This window comes from Bos mutus, chromosome 10 (genome assembly GCF_027580195.1).
Source record: "Bos mutus isolate GX-2022 chromosome 10, NWIPB_WYAK_1.1, whole genome shotgun sequence".
In the NCBI taxonomy this organism is placed as follows: domain Eukaryota; kingdom Metazoa; phylum Chordata; class Mammalia; order Artiodactyla; family Bovidae; genus Bos; species Bos mutus.
In genome coordinates, this window is record NC_091626.1 from 31,117,134 (window position 1) to 31,134,801 (window position 17,668).

Below are 17,668 nucleotides of genomic sequence, written 5' to 3' on the forward strand. Positions count from 1 at the left end.
AAAGTCGCTCAGTCGTGTCCGACTGTTTGCAAGCCCATGGACTATACAGTCCATGGAATTCTCCAGACCAGAATACTGGAGTAGGTAGCCTTTCCCTTCTTCAGGGGATCTTCCCAACCCAGGGATTGAACCCAGGTCTCCCACATTGTGGGCGGATTCTTTACCAGGTGAGCCACAAGGGAAGCCCAAGAATATTGCAGTGAGTAGCCTATCTCTTCTCCAGTGGCTCTTCCCAACAAAGGAATCAAACTGGGGTCTCCTGCATTGCAGGCAGATTCCAACTGAGCTATCAAGGAAGCCTTAAAGCTACTACTAAAGTATCTATACAAGGAGATACACTCAATAATATTTAGTCAATGTAATAACTGGAGAATTAAAGAGAGTTTTAGAGTCACTAAGAACAATTTTTGCCCATTTCCTCCTCAACTTTCTAGCTATGTGACTGTGGCCAAAATTTAACCTCTTCATAAACTAGTTAATAACATTCATTATGGACCAATTAAAATATAATAATTAGAATTATAGCTATTATTATTATATTTTGGTTGAGTGAGACTATTAACTCTATTTGCTTTTGTTAGTTTAAATGAATATTTAAAGTAGTCTTGAACTAAGATATGTATGTAAGTGCTAGTCATGGTGGCTGGCACGTAGTATGGGTTTAATAAATAAAAGCTACAACTAATTATTAGGTCAATAACTAAAGGAGTTATCAGCCTTTCCTTAATTCCATTGACTTTGCACCATAAAATTTTAACGCCTCCTTGACATCAGTCTTGGCAATGATTTTTTAAATTTGACACCAAATGAAAAAACGGCAATGAAAGCAAAAGTAATCAAGTGAGACTCAGTTCAGTTCAGTTCAGTTGCTCAGTCGTGTCCAACTCTTTGCTACCCCCATGAATCACAGCACGCCAGGCCTCCCTGTCCATCACCAACTCCCAGAGTTCACTCAAACTCATGTCCATCGAGTTGGTGATGCCATCCAGCCATCTCATCCTCTGTCGTCCCCTTCTCCTCCTGCCCCCAATCCCTCCCAGCATCAGAGTCTTTTCCAACAAGTCAACTCTTTACATGAGGTGGCCAAAGTACTGGAGTTTCAACTTCAGCATCAGTCCTTCCAATGAATATTTAGTACTCATTTCCTTTAGGATGGACTCGTTGGATCTCCTTGCAGTCCAAGGGACTCTCAAGAGTCTTCTCCAACACCACAGTTCAAAAGCATCAATTCTTCAGCGCTCAGCTTTCTTCACAGTCCAACTCTCACATCCATACATGACCACTGGAAAAACCATAGCCTTGACTAGATGGACCTTTGTTGACAAAGTAATATCTCTGCTTTTCAATATACTATCTAGGTTGGTCATAACTTTCCTTCCAAGGAGTAAGCGTCTTTTAATTTCATGGCTGCAAGTCACCATCTGCAGTGATTTTGGAGCCCAGAAAAATAAAGTCTGACACTGTTTCCACTGTTTCCCCATCTATTTCCCATGAAGTGATGGGACCAGATGCCATGATCTTCGTTTTCTGAATGTTGAGCTTTAAGCCAACTTTTTCACTCTCCTCTTTCACTTTCATCAAGAGCCTTAAGGGTGGTGTCATCTGCATATCTGAGGTTATTGATATTTCTCCCGGCAATCTTGATTCCAGCTTGTGCTTCTTCCAGCCCAGTGTTTCTCATGATGTACTCTGCATAGAAGTTAAATAAGCAGGGTGACAATATACAGCCTTGATGTATTCCTTTTCCCATTTGGAACCAGTCTGTTGTTCCATGTCCAGTTCTAACTGTTGCTTACTACACTGAACTAAAAAGCTTCTGCATAGCAAAGGAAACCATCAACAAAAGTAAAAAGGCAACCTATAAAATATTTGGAAGCCATATACAGATAAGGGATTAACATCCAAAATATATTAAGAACTCATACAACTCAATAGAAAAAATAAACAATCCATTTTAAAAACAGACACAGGATCTAAATAGACATTTCTCCAAAGACAATATACAAATGGCCAACAGATAAAGGAAGAGGTTCTCAACACCACTAATCAGCAAATGCAAATCAAAACCACAACATATCACCTCACATGTTTTTACCAAAAAGACAAGAAATAACAAGTGCTTGTGAGGATGTTGAGAAAAAGGAACCCTTGTGTACTGTTAGTAGGAGTATAAATTGGTGCAGCCACTATGGAAAATAGTATAGCAGTTCCTGAAAAAATATACATACATTCATACATATATATACACACACACAACGGAATCATATACAATCATAAAAAAGGAAGAAAATCTTGCTATCTGCAGCAATTTGGATGAATTGAGGGCATTATGCAAAGTAAACTAAGGCAGACAAAGACAAATACTGCATTATCTCACTTACATGCAGAATCTTAAAAAAAAAAAAAACTCATAGATATAGAGAATAGATTGATGGTTGCTAAAGGCTGCAAATGTGGGAAGTAGGCAAGTTGAATGAAAATGGTCAAACAAATACAAACTTCCAGTTATAAGATAAAAAATCCAAGGGAAAAAAATCTTATAACAATAAAATATTCTTGAGTTTTTAAAAAGTGAAGATAAAGTATTTTAATGTTTTATATGTCTGTAGTTCTATATAATTATTTCAATTTATTAAAAAAAAAAACCCTCTAATTATGATTTGCCATCCCTTTACAGATGAGGAACTGTAGCTCACAGCTATTAAGTAATTTGCTTAAAGCATTTACAAAGCTAGTATAAGCAAAGGTCAGAGTTGAGGTCTTTTATGCCCTTATCACAATAGTATGCTCCCAATCACAGAAACATATTCAAGGTCACATAATTAGTAACTAGAAGACACAGGATTCAAAATCGAGTAAGTTAAGCTCTTGTGCCTAAGACTGTATTATGCTGTTGATACAAATGATTATAATATAAACAGACAGATGTTCAAGCTCATTAATAAAGATATAGTAAAACATATCATATTAGACACATTAGGTTAGACCAAATTAGCAAACATTTACATTAAAGACAGTAAAGTCTTTCTAGGTCTGTAATTCCACACTATCCAATAAAACCAAGTCATAAATTAGGCAACATTATTAGAGAGATTATCACATATTCAGCTCAGGCATCTAAACCTTTGTCTAGCCAAAGCTATTAAATTAAATGTCAAACAATTATTTTGGTGTCACACAAACCATTTAAATGTGAGGGCCCAAGTATTAATACACAAACAATTTTTTAGAATAATCTTTATGTAAAAGTGAATAAATCTTAAACATTTGCTGTGTAGGCTCCAAAATAATCTTTTCTCAACCTATTTTTAAGAAAATGGTTAATCCAATGTTTTCTAACGTTTTTTCATATTTGCCAATCCAAAATTTTTAGAGACACGTGAAATATCATTATTAGAATAACTTTACCAGAAAAAAATCTACTGCTGTAAATACTTCATTTAACAATGGCATAACAACCTAGCAATATAAAAGACTATTAATGCTGTAAACACAAAAATTATCTATGCTCCCCCATCAGTTTTACCAGCTCTTCTAACCACGCCCTATAGCCAACAAAATTTAATAAGTAGTTTACAAATGTCACTGTTTGAAATATTTTCCCAAAAAGTTTATTTCCCAATAATATAATAAAATTTCACCAGTATAATAGAAGTGATCCACAATCTTCTCAGTCCTTTAATCATTTATGCTATTGCCCTTCAATCTCCTTTATGTTTAAGTCCTTATACACCCCCACCCTATACACCAGTGACTAAATCTCAATAGTGCTCTAATATTTATTCCTTTCCCTCAGTGTAATAATATATTCTGCACAATACAGAATACCCAAACACAGAAGTAACTTAAACAACACTGAGATTTATTTTTCTTTTGTAAAAGTTGTCTAGAGACAGGTGATGTAGACATGGCAGTTGCAAGTATCCTTAGGGACCGAAGTTTCTAACTTCTCTACCATTCTAGGTCCCTGGCTTCCATCATCATCACCTCATGGCCCAAAATGTATGCTAAAGCTCCAGTTATCATGTCTTCAATACAAGTCAAAAAGAAGAAGAGAAACTGAATGGCAAAATGGGGTCTCTTACAGTTGAGTCAGTGCCTTTTCTAAGCACACACATAATGCTTCTGTTTTTATCTCTTTTGCCAGAACTTAGTCACATAGCTGGGAAATAGTCTTTTATTCCAGGCATCAATGTGCCTAGCTAAAAACAAAAAGTCAGGATTCTACTACTACAGAAGAAGGGTAAATTTTAGAATTGACTAGAATATGAGATTTAAGGATTGAGTAGAATATGAGGATCCTGCATCATGACTCACTTTCTGTTTTTCAAAATTTCTAATAACCCTTCACATTGGGAAAACTTTGATGTCGTATCTTTAGTGGCTGATGTAAAAGCTTTTCCCAATAAATGCATTTACTTTCTTGGCCAGCTGTGGAGTGTGGCCAGTCCCAAACTGTATCACAATAGGTACACCAAGACTGCAATTGTGAAATCTCTGTTGTTGCTGTTCAGTGCCTCAGTCGTGTCTGACTCTTTGTGACCCCATGGACCACAGCATATCAGGCTTCCCTATCCTTCACCACCTCCCAGAGCTTGCTCCAACTCATGTCCATTAGGCGATGCCATCCATCTCATCCTCTGTCGTACCCTTCTCCTCCTGCCATCAATCCTTCCCACCATAGGCGTCTTTTCCAATGAGTCAGTTCTTCGCATCAGGTGGCCAAAGTACTGGAGTTTCAGCTTCAGCATCAGTCCTTCCAATGAATATTCAGGACTGATTTCCTTTAGGATTGACTGGTTTGATCTCCATGTTGTCCATGGCACTCTCAAAAGTCTTCTCTAACACCATAGTTCAAAAGCATCAATTCTTTAGTGCTCAGCCTTGTTTATGGTCCAACTCTCACATCCATGCCTGACCACTGGAAAAACCATACCTTTGACAAGATGGACCTTTGTTGGCAAAGTAATGTCTCTGCTTTTTAATACACTGTCTAGGTTAAGGTACATCTAGTCAAAGCCAAAGTTTTTCCAGTAGTCATGTATGGATGTGAGAGTTGGATCATAAAGAAAGCTGAGTGCCAAAGACTTGATGCTTTTGAACTGTGGTGCTGGAGAAGACTCTTGAAAGTCCCTTGGACTGCAAGGAGATCAAACCAGTCAATCCTAAAAGAAATCAGTCGTGAATATTCATTGGAAAGACTTTTGCTGAAGCTGAAGCTCCAATACTTTGGCTACCTGATGTGAAGAACTGACTTATTGGAAAAGACCCTGACAGTGGGAAAGACTGAAGGCAGGAGGAGAATGGGACAACAGAGGATGAGATGGTTGGATGGCATCACCAATTCAATGTACATGAATTTGAGCAAGCTCTAGGAATTGGTTGGTGATGGACAGGGAGGCCTGGCGTGCTGTAGTCCATGGAGTCACAAAGAGTCAGACAAGATTGAGTGACTGAACTGAACTGAGGCTTGTCATAGCTTTCCTTCCAAGAAGCAAGTGTCTTTTAATTTCATTGCTGCAGTCACCATCTGCAGTGATTTTTGGAGCCCACGAAAATAAAGTCTGTCATTGTTTCCATTTTTTCCCCATCTATTTGCCATGAAGTGATGGGACCGGATGCCATCATCTTAATTTTTTGAATGTTGAGTTTTAAGCCAGCTTTTTCACTCTCCTCTTTCACCTTCATTAAGAGGCTCTTTAGTTCCTCTTTGCTTTCTGGTATAAAGGTGTTGTCATCTGCATATCTGAGGTAATTGATATTTCTTTCGGTAATCTTGATTCCAGCTTGTGATTCATCCAGCCCAGCACTGGATGGGATTTTTTCATGTGCCCCATCTGTACACCAGTTGGGATAGAAAAGTTGATTTGTTCTGTACAAGTGACCTAACAGAATGCTGGAACTCATTGTTGTCCTAACCAATTAGCAATGGAGTTTCAATGTGGTCTCTTTAATTACAAATTCTGGATCTATGCTTACTCCACAGATATATCTGCTGCATCATAATATTAATTTCCTTATGTGTGTGCGTGCTAAATCACTTCAGTCATGTCTGTCTCTGTGCAACCCTATGGACCATAGCTGGCCAGGCTCCTCTGTCTAAGGGATTCTCCAGGGAAGAATACTGGAGTGGGTTGCCATGCCCTCCTCCAGGGGATCTTCCTAACCCAGGATTCGAACCTGGGTCTCATGCCTCCTACACTGGCAGCTGGGTTCTTTAGTACTAGCGCCACCCAGGAAGCCCCAATCTCCTTACAGTACCATCATTTACTGAACATTACTAAGTCCCAGTGTGAAGTGCTTTATTTAACCATTCAGGCCTCATGACAGCCTTCCTATGTTATTTCTGTCCTCATTTTTATATAGATAATACGAGTATTCATGTATTGAGTGCTTATTACATTCCAGATAGGTTTAAAAAACTCAAAGTGTTTACAGATAAGTACTATTCTTATCTCTAATTTACAGATACGAAAGAGGAGGCAGAAAGTTAGAAACATGTCTGAAGTCACCCAGCTTATAAGCAGCACGACCAGGATTCAAATCCCCACAAACTATCTCCAGAGTTCACACATTTAAACTAGTAAACTATACTAATATCAAATGCATCAGCAGAGGTTAAGTAATTCACCTAAGGTCACAAAACCAGGAGGAGCAGAGATTCATAGTCAGATCTATTTCACTACAGAGTCCCTGTTCTCTACTCCAAATGAATCAAAACAATATGGCTTGGCTGACCAAAACCATTATTGTCGAGGGGTTATTACACTTTAGTAGCAAAGTGACAAGGGAACATGCAACCAAAATAACAAACCGAATCCATGAATTTCAGTGGTAAGTCATCTCAGGAAAAGAAATGCAGTGCATCCACGTGGCCTAGGTCACTCTATGGTAAGACCCATCACTTTTAGTAATAACAGACCAAAACTTAAAGCCGCTTTGGCAGATGGATCTAGTGACTGTCACATGCCAGTTTAAATTTTCTCACAAGTAAATAGCCATTAGTGTCTAAAAGATTCTGAATAATTAATGTCTGCATTTTGTATCTGCTATCAAAAAAAGTAAACAGTCTATTGCCATACCAAACTCAATGGCTGTATCTAAAAACAGTCATTTTAAAGGTATTAGAAATCAGTTTTTAAGAAATAACAAAAGTAGCAAAAATTTGGACATTTTGCTACCATCTGTTAGAATTAGTGCCTTTATAGTTCTCTCATCTATAATTATAATCCTAACCCTCACCCTTGAGACACATGTAAATTAGGGCTATAAATTTCTTTAGGATTTTTCTAAAAGATTTACTTATATGTAATTCTGATGCTAGAGACAAAAATACCTTCCTTAAGCCTCAGCATATGACATTCAAATCACAATGCTACTACTGACTCATTTTCAAACATTCCCCTAAGAATTTCAAGTCTCTCTTCTAAGGACACAATAGACACAAAATGACTACTAGATAGGGCACCTTGTATCTAGTATAGTAACTGAAAGGTTAATGATAAAGAAGGAAGTTCATGCTGCCAACTGAATCAACCATAACGGTGACAGTTGTTAACTCTTTCATGAACACCTCAGATCCTTAAACCAAACAAAAACAACAACAAAATTTGTATTGTTCTTCGCCACATACATCCTTTACTTTCTTAATTCCAAACTTAATGAGACATTCTCAATTAACTTCTACTACGACTTACCAATGTTTTTAAACTAAATGAAAGAATTTCAAAGAAATAATTAGTACTTAGTTTATGCTTTTTCACTGTATCTCAATAGATGGAATATAAAACAGATTTTTTATTAGCAAAAAGTTTCTATATTAAGTAAGAGTTACGTTAAGGTTACTGCTTTTTTGTTCTTTTAGCTATATTGAATCATGTTTAAAAGAAAAGAAGTACCATAAAACAGCAGTGCTCTTCAGTGAGGCAAAGCAGTACCAAAAAGTATCAGCTATTATAAATCATTAGGGTTACACCAACTTTAATTTAATGCATCAGTTGACTGGTAACTATTATTAGAAGACAAGCAGCCAAAGCAGATTTTATTCACAGCTATATGTAGAAGAAATGTTGTTACTAAGATAAATTTAATTTAGGCAGCACTTTTAAAAATGAATTTTTACACATAATAGTATTTGAAAACAATTTGAGCAGGATATATCACTCACTAAGAATATCATTCTCCAAGTTAAAAGTGTTAAGAAATCTCTACTTTCACCCATGAGGGAGTAATAGAATCCAGAATTAACTTCCATATGTAAGCAACTGGGGCCTCCCTGGTGGCTCAGATGATAAAGAATCTGCCTGCAATGCAGGAGACTTGGGTTCAATCCCTGGGTCAGGAAGATCCCCTGGAGAAGGGAATGGCAACCCACTCCACTATTCTTGCCTGGAGAATCCCATGGACAGAGAAGACTGACTGGCTACAGTCCTGAAACGAGAGCAACACAAAGGCCCATTTAAGAAGGGGGAAAAAGATCTACTTAAATTTTACCTGAATACCAATTTTGCATATGCATAAAATGAGATGGTTGAAGAAAAACAACTTCCGGGCAAGAAAAACTACCAGGTAACAAAAGGGAGGTAATTCCCAAGGCTTACATAGGGCCAGGAATCATCCAAGTTCTCACAAGCAAGATAAAAAAGTCCTCACGGAATCCTTGGGACATTCAGTAAAGACCCAAGAAGAGAGGTCCACCTTAGTAATGAGGCTAAGAAAGCTAAGAGTAAAGATAACTCCATACCTGCCCTCCACCCCCCTCCAAAAAAAAAACCTTAAAACATTAACACACACAGAAAGGGAAGAAGGAAAGAATTTTGATGCTGGTAAGTATATCTTAGAAAAATTCAGTCAAAACTCACTCACATATGTGGTTCCATCTGTACTATATGCTACTTTGTCCCGTGTGCCACTCAGAGGAGCAGCTACCATTGCCACCACAAGAAACGAATCTGAGATGCTGGGAGGCACTGCCATGCCCAAGAATAAGGTAAAGGAGGTTAAACAGATGCAAGGGTAAGAAAGACAATGAATAAAAAATGTTGGTGTATGAAGAATATGAATGAAGAAGAGTATACTCAGGAAATCAAAATGTTGGGAAATGAATGAGTAGAAGCAATGTGTTTTGATGTATAAAGAGGCTATGCTGTACAAAGGAAAGTTGAGAAAACTGGTTTAAATAAATACCTCAGATATTTTATTGGTTGGTCTGCCAGACTAATAGGGTAACAAAGCTGATGTAATTTTAAAATACAATGCAGATAAAGCTATAACTCTGAAGGCACATAGCAAGCTTCCAGTCAGTTCAGTCAGTTCAGTCACTCAGTCGTGTCCGACTCTTTGCGACCCCATGAATTGCAGCACGCCAGGCCTCCCTGTCCATCACCAACTCCCGGAGTTCACTCAAACACATGTCCATCGAGTCGGTGATGCCATCCAGCCATCTCATCCTCTGTCATCCCCTTTTCCTCCTGCCCCCAATCCCTCCCAGCATCAGAGTCTTTTCCAATGGGTCAACTCTTCGCATGAGGTAGCCAAAGTACTAGAGTTTCAGCTTCAGCATCAGTCCTTCCAAAGAACACCCGGGGCTGATCTCCTTTAGAATGGACTGGTTGGATCTCCTTGCAGTCCAAGGGACTCTCAAGAGTCTTCTCCAACACCACAGTTCAAAAGCATCAATTCTTCGGCGCTCAGCTTTCTTCACAGTCCAACTCTCACATCCATACATGACCACTGGAAAAACCATAGCCTTGACTAGACGGACCTTTGTTGGCAAAGTAATGTCTCTGCTTTTGAATATGCTATCTAGGTTGGTCATAACTTTCCTTCCAAGGAGTAAGCGTCTTTTAATTTCATGGCTGCAGTCACCATCTGCAGTGATTTTGGAGCCCAGAAAAATAAAGTCTGACACTGTTTCCACTGTTTCCCCATCTATTTCCCATGAAGTGATGGGACCAGATGCCATGATCTTCGTTTTCTGAATGTTGATCTGTAAGCCAACTTTTTCACTCTCCTCTTTCACTTTCATCAAGAGGCTTTTTAGTTCCTCTTCACTTTCTGCCATAAGGGTGGTGTCATCTGCATATCTGAGGTGATTGATATTTCTCCGGGCAATCTTGATTCCAGCTTGTGCTTCTTCCAGCCCAGCGTTTCTCATGATGTACTCTGCATATAAGTTAAATAAGCAGGGTGACAATATACAGCCTTGACGTACTCCTTTTCCTATTTGGAACCAGTCTGTTGTTCCATGTCCAGTTCTAACTGTTGCTTCCTGACCTGCATATAGGTTTCTCAAGAGGCAGATCAGGTGGTCTGGTATTCCCATCTCTTTCAGAATTTTCCAGTTTATTGTGATCCACACAGTCAAAGGCTTTGGCATAGTCAATAAAGCAGAAATAGATGTTTTTCTGGAACTTTCTTGTCTTTTCCATGATCCAGTGGATGTTGGCAATTTGATCTCCATGCTAAAATCAATGAAACTGATATATTTAATGATACTGGATATGATGATAAAGACCATGATGATATTTAAATTGAACTCACTGCTTTACATTCCAAGTTTCCTTTTCCTTCAGAAAGTTGATGAGACTTCTGTGTGGCTTAGCAATTTTATCTTAGCATCCCTTTCCTAAATGAATACAAGAACTCCTAATGCTCAAAAACTCTTATAAGCGGTTCTTTGGTCTTCCTGATTGTTCCCTCATTAGTTAGATAAAACTCTGACACATGTTAACGAATAACTTTTATGAAGTACGCTTTTATGGAGCCCAAGAATGTCTGATTCCAAAGTTTCTACTATCTCTCAAGACATTTTACATAAATGTAAATAATCTCAAAAGAACCATTCCATACATCCTATTCTATAGCCTACTTTGCTTAATTTGACATTAGGTAAAGAACATCTTTTATGTTAGCCAACATACTTCAATGTATGTCATTATTTTTAAGGGCTCCAATGTATTACATTCTATGTATTACCATAACTAAGTCATTTTGCCCAGTAATAAGTTTTTTTTTTTCTATTTTTTAAATGAAGTATCTCAAATACAATGAACAGGACAGTTCATACTTTTTCACTAAAATGTCCTTTACCCCCAAATTCTTCTCCACAATATATTTATTTATTGAAGTTTATTTATTCAACTTTATTTATTCAAGTTATTTATTCAAGACATTCATTTATTCAAGTTATTTTTAAGAGCCTTGTTATGTTCTACTCACTCTTACCAGCAATCGAAGTTCCAGGAGTGGTACTGATCCTATTTTATTCATTGCTTTATTTCCAGTGTTTAGTGGCATGTCTGGTACATAGTAGACTTTCATATATGTGCTGAATGAATGGATGATCATCCTTGTTCATTCATCCTTCCTCACTTCTACAATTATCTTCTTTTTTCTAAGTTTTAACTTTGAAATTAGCTTTTTCCTTTTTTTTCACCCTACAGAGTAATGAGTCTATAAATGTCTTTACCACTCAGAATTCAGGCTCAGTACTGAGTCAAGAAAATAAATATGGAGAAAGAAGTAGTATTACAGTATTGCCTCTTGGAAACTCTGCTCAGCTGTGTTTAAATTTTTCAAAATTCCTTTTCTGAACTTCAAAACATCATCCAAAGGAAATGTGAATCTAACAGCTGGTTGTATGTCTTCCTTTGGTCTTTCTAACATTTCGTTAGAAATGTTAGAAAATAGGAAAAAGAGTGGTATCTAAAAGTTTCAGTTGGCACAGCCAGAAAAACCTTAAAAATACAACTAAACTCAAAAATTATGACTGAATTAACAAAGGATTAATTTTGGTTTTCCAGAAAAAAATAGCTTGAGAGAGGGAGAATATCACTGAAACACCAAAGCACACCAAAATGTTTTTATTCCAATCAAATTTTTGCCTTTTAAATCATTATGAAATAGATTTGTCGAGAAACCTCTAGACTTGCTTATTCTGTTTTCTTTCGCCTGGAAATCCAGATACTACAGGGATAAAATTAGAATCATTTAAGCCTGTAAAGAAACTTGAAACACATACAGAGTTCATCATTTCACCTTTTACTCACCTACAGGTAAGTCGGTTTACATGTATAAAAAACATATCCACAACAAAAAATTATACAACTCAAGGTGGAGGTGGAGATAGGAGATTAAGTGAGAGTTAAGGTAGGAGTTTGGATAAAAGAATATAAGCCATTCTAAGGATGTTGTTATTGGAGAAGACTGTTTTGCAGAGTGTAATGATTGATAACTTCAAAATTTATGCTTGAATGTTAAATACATATACTTGAATGGAATATGCTTGTTGATTATGGTCATGTATTTTGCCTCTTAACTGATTAGGATGACATGCAAAAATCTTAGCATGAGAAGATGCTGGTTTGGATCAGACTGTGAACATCTCTTCAGCTTCAAAAAGTATAATGCTACCAGGTTGTTCTGTTTTTATATATACATCCTATCATTCTTATTAGACTGCAAGGTCTTCAAAAACAGTAACATGGTTTTATTACTCTTTATGTCCCTAATCTCCAATTCACAGTAAGTATTCAATAAATATTCTCTTTATATCCCTTAGAACAGTAGTCCTCAACCATTTTAGCACTAGGAACCAGTTTGTAGAAAACAGTTTTTCCGCAAATGTGGGTGGGGGTGGTTTCAAGATGATTCAAGTGCATTACATTTGTTGTGCACTTATTTCTATTAACATCACTACATTGTGATATATGAGAATCTGTAAGAATCTAATGCTACTGCTGATCTGACAGGAAGCAAAGCTCAGGTGGTAATGTGAACAATGGGGAGTACTTCACTTCTTTGCACATCTCACCTCCTGCTGTGTGGCCCAGTTCCTAACTGGCCAGGGACCCTCTGCGGCCTGTGGCCCGGGAGCTGGAATACATGATGGGTATTCAGTAAACAACCACTGACATCAGTGAAAACACAGATATTTATGCAGTCCATTCAAATAGAATTTTATTCCCTCAAATATCTTTAAATGTTAAAATATATTAAAAATACATATAACCATCATTGAACAAATATTTGCACATCAGTGTTCACAGCAGCATTATTCACAACTGCCAAAGGTAGAAACAACCCAAACATTCATTGACAGATAAATGGATAAACAAAATGTGGCATATGCATAAAGAAATATTAGTCTTAAAAAGACTGAAATTCTGATACATGGGACAACATGGATGAACCCTGAAGACACTATGCTAATTAAAAGAAGTCAATTACAAAAGGAAAAATACTGTATAATTCAACTCACATAAGAAAATGAGAGTAGCCAAATTCAGAGACAGAATAGTGGTTAAAGGGCCTGGGTATTAGGGAGAATGTGAATTCTTTATTTTTTTGCTTTTCACTATTTTGATATTTTTTACTAAGATTTAGTTGTACAATATTATGTAAGTTTCAGGTGTGTAACATAGTGATACATTTTTTAAAGGTTATAAAATTCATTTACAGTTATTATAAAATATCAGTTATATTTCCTGTGCTATTCAATATATCCTTATAGCTTATTTATTTTGTACATAGTAGGTTGTACCTCTTAATCCCCTAGACCCTATATTGTTCCTCCCCCCACTCCATCCTTCTCCCACCAGTAACTACTAGTTTGTTCTCTTTATCTGCGAATCTGTTTCTTTGTGTTATATTCACTAATTTGTTTTATTTTTTAGATTCCAAATATAAGTGATAAAATTCAGTATTTGTCTTTCTCTGATTTATTTCACTTACCATAATATCCTCCAACTCCATCCATGTTCTTGCAAATGGCAGAATTTCATTCTTTTTTATGGTTGAGCAGCATTCTTGTATATGTGGGTATGTGTCTGAGAACATACCATATCTTCTTGATCCATTCTTCTGTTGATGGACACAGGCTGCTTCCCTATCTTGGTAATTGTAAATAATGCTGCTAAGAACATTGCCATGCACGTATTGTTTTCACATTAGTGTTTTCGATTTTTCAGATATATTACTCAGGAGTGGAATTTCTGAGTCATATAATAGTTCTATTTCTAGTTTTTTGAGAAACTACTGTACTTTTTTCTACAATGGCTGCACCAATTTACACTCTCATCAACAATGTACAAGGGTACCCTTTTCTCCACATCCTTGCCAATTATTTATTTCTGTTCTTTTTGATGATTGCCATTCTGACAGCCTTGAGGTAACATCTCATTGAAGCTTTGATTTACCTTTCTCTAATAATTAACAATACTGGGCATTTTTTCATGTATTATCTGTTCAGATCATCTGCCCATTTTTTAACATGGCTTTTTGTTTTTCTGATGTTGAGTTTATGGGCTCTTTAAATATTTTGGAGATCAACTCCATGTGACAGGGGCTTGAAGTCAGGAAGAATGGGGAGTTAATGTTTAATGTGCAGTTTTATTCAGAATGATGATAAAGTTCTGGAGATGGACACTGGTGATGGCTGCACAACAATGTGAACATACTTAACACTACTGAATTATACACTTTAAATGGTTAAATGGTGAATTTTGTCATATATATTTTATCACAATAAAAGAGAAAAGTATATGAACCATATTACTTTATAAATGACTTGTCCAAATAATATCTTATAAATGTACAATCACAGAAATCTATTTGTTCTTAACATTAAATTATTACCAGAAAAGTAGTTAAATTACCCAGTATTATACAAAAGTATTTGGCTTCTTAAAAAACAAACACAATGCTGGGACTTCCCTGGTGGTGCAGTGGCTAAGACTCCAAGCTCCCAATGCACTGGGGCTGGGGTTTGATTCCTGCTCAAGGAACTAGGTCCCACATGCTACAGTAAGAGATGGCATGCTGCAACTGAAGACCTCACATGCCACAACTAGATTTCTCATGTCACAACTAAAATATCGTGTATGCTGCAACTAAGACCCAGTGCAGCTGAATACATAAATATTTTTTAATTACCAAAAAACAAAAGAAACTTTGAACAATAATGTTATTTTGATCCCAGCCATACCCATAATGCATTTAACCTAACTCTGCAAATCATTTGCTTTACAACAATACTAACAGTTGCTATAATCAACATACCCCCATGTCCTTAACATTCACACATAAATTCACATCCACTTTGTCAGCAGAAACTTGTCTGCACTCAATGCATTCACAATTTAGTTTTTATTATATTTTCTTCTATTCTTTTTCCTGCAGGTAGAGACTGCATGCAGAGATTATTCTCTACTTTGTAGGATATTTTCAAAGTTGTTAATAAGCATTTAATAAGGAGTTACACGGGCTTCCCTGGTGGTTCAGATGGTAAAGAGTCTGCCTGCAGTACGGGAGACCAAGGTTTGATCCCTGGGTCGGGAAGATCCCCTGGAGAAGGAAATGGCAACCCACTCCAGTATTCTTTCCTGGAAAATCCCATGGATGGAGGAGCCTTGCAGGCTATAGCCCATGGGGTTGCAAAGAGTCAGACACAACTGAGCAACTTCACTTTAAGAAGCTACATATTGTCAAATATAATGATAAACTGGGAATTCTTAACAGTAATTAACACTCTATATGCTACATCATTTCCTAAACTTTGGGAAACATGTAAGAAAATAAGTTAAATTTTACATTCATTTGATTATATGCAAAAGCTGACACAACTGCTACAGAATATGAAAGCAATAATATTTTACTGCTAATTTTTATAAAAGTGATTCATATTCAAATAAATCTAACTGAAATTCATGGATTTATAACATCATTAAAAATACCAACTTCCCAGTTCATCACTTTGCAACCCTTCAATACAATATACCATACAGACATCAATTTCTATTCTGTGATTATGTCACAGAATTTATATTGATTTAACACACAGCTGAATTCACCAATAATATTGACCTAATTCAAACTCATTTAACAGGATTCATTTATGAGTCTTAATTTACCAATTAAAGTTTAATATTAAATTTTAATAAGAGTTTATTAGTTCTTTCTTTGGTAATTAACAAGCCAGAAATTTTTCAGTACTTAATAATTTTCCAATCTGTGTAGTTGCTAAGATGTGTCTGACTCTCTACAACCCCATGAACTCCCCTGTCCATGGGATTCTCCAGGCAAGAATACTGGAGTGGGTTGCCATTTCCTCCTCCAGGGGCTCAAATGCACATCTCCTACATTGGCAGGCAAATTCTTTATCAGTGAGCCAACAGTGAAGCTCCTAAACCTGAGTTTGTTTCTGTTTTGCATGTGTATTCATTTGTATTGTTTTTAAATTGCACATAAAAGATATCATACAGTATCATTTCTAGTATCTGCCCACAAAACCATTACTGTATGCTGAAGTCTCGTTTCAAAATAATGTCACCTAAGACAAAAAGAACAAAGACAAAGAAAGAGGTACATTCAAGTGTTTGGACTCCTTAACTTGGTGCCCTATGTATATCCTTTCTAGAAGCAGCTATTTCAAGTGAAAATAAATCCTTCGATCCATTATTTCCCCACTTTCCCAATGAATTATATTAAGCAAAAATTAAGTAAGCTAGTATAGAGTCCTCCCATTAAAAAACAAAACTAGAGATTTACTTTTCCTTATTATGTTCCTCCTATTATATATTCCTTAAAAAAAAAATGTGAATGTGGTGCCCAAAAGATCTACTCAGTAAAACTCACATATTTATATAAGATTTTAGTAGTTTAACATCAGATTTAGATTCAACGAAAATCTCCTAGATGATACAACGAAATGAATTACAACCACAATTTTATAATATGGATATTAATGATCTTATACCAAAGGAAAATAAGGCTCGGAGAGACAAAATAATTTGATCTTATAAAGATCTCACGACAAGTAACTAGTGAATTCAAGGACTGAAGTCCAGATATTACTACTGATGCTGAAAGGAACCAGGAGAAGTAACCCTGGTGCATGCCCAATATGAGCCAGGCACTGTACACACATTTTCTCAATTAATGCTTACCAGTGTTTTGTAAGGCAGGCACTATTTCCATTTTGAAGATGAGGAAACAAAGTAAGAAGTGATTTGACTTAATTAAGGTTTGTACAGCTTGTCTTCATACCACTACTCGTGATCCAAAGGGGAAAAGTTCATTTGATGTGTTTTATTTTTGGTTTTGTTTTTAATTCTACAGGGATGGGAACAATTTCACTGAATCCATTTTAACAGATATCTATATCCTTTAGAGAATCCTATGTTATTAATCCCTTTGGTTTTACCATCATAAGTCTACCCGCAGATACATGATAATAATAAATATTCTCTTCCTTTTACAAATTCTCCCCTGGCCTTTATCTGCTTCTGCTCTTCCCGCCATATCACTCAAAAGAATATGGGTATCTAGAGGTCTATTATTCAGGAGCGAAAGTCAATAATTATCAAATACTGGCCAGGTCATGAGGGATTCAGTTTTCAAATTTCGCTATATGGAACCAAGGAGTTGCAGGAGGTATTCCTTCATAATATCAATAAATGAAAAAGTGCCAGATAGGTTTCATCTGGAAAAGTAACCCCCACAACTCTTTCAATCATTATACCAAATTTGAGGCAAGAAAAATGTTTCAGTATTTTAAAAGATCAAAAATTTAAAATTCATACTCTAAAATATGTAAGAAGTAGAGGGGAGGCAGGTGACAGCTTGTTGTATTTTTCAAAACAAGTTCCTCGTCTTTCTTCTTTCTGAC

The 17,668-nt window shown here is 36.4% G+C and overlaps 1 protein-coding gene across 17 annotated transcripts in view; it reads right to left on the reverse strand.

Moving 5' to 3' along the window:
* The window catches only part of FUT8 (fucosyltransferase 8), a 337,919-nt gene that overhangs the window by 202,782 nt on the left and 117,469 nt on the right, over positions 1 to 17,668 (reverse strand). For 3 of the 17 annotated variants that reach the window (XM_070377708.1, XM_070377701.1, XM_070377704.1), the window contains 2 exons: positions 13,735 to 13,892; positions 12,815 to 12,876 (listed from right to left, as the gene is read on the reverse strand). The exons of 11 other annotated variants lie outside the window; for them this stretch is intronic. The gene's annotated coding sequence lies outside the window, so the exon portion shown is untranslated. The remainder of the gene's footprint in view (positions 1 to 12,814; positions 12,877 to 13,734; positions 13,893 to 17,668) is intronic. 3 more of the 17 variants (XM_070377707.1, XM_070377700.1, XM_070377702.1) reach the window with 2 other exon arrangements.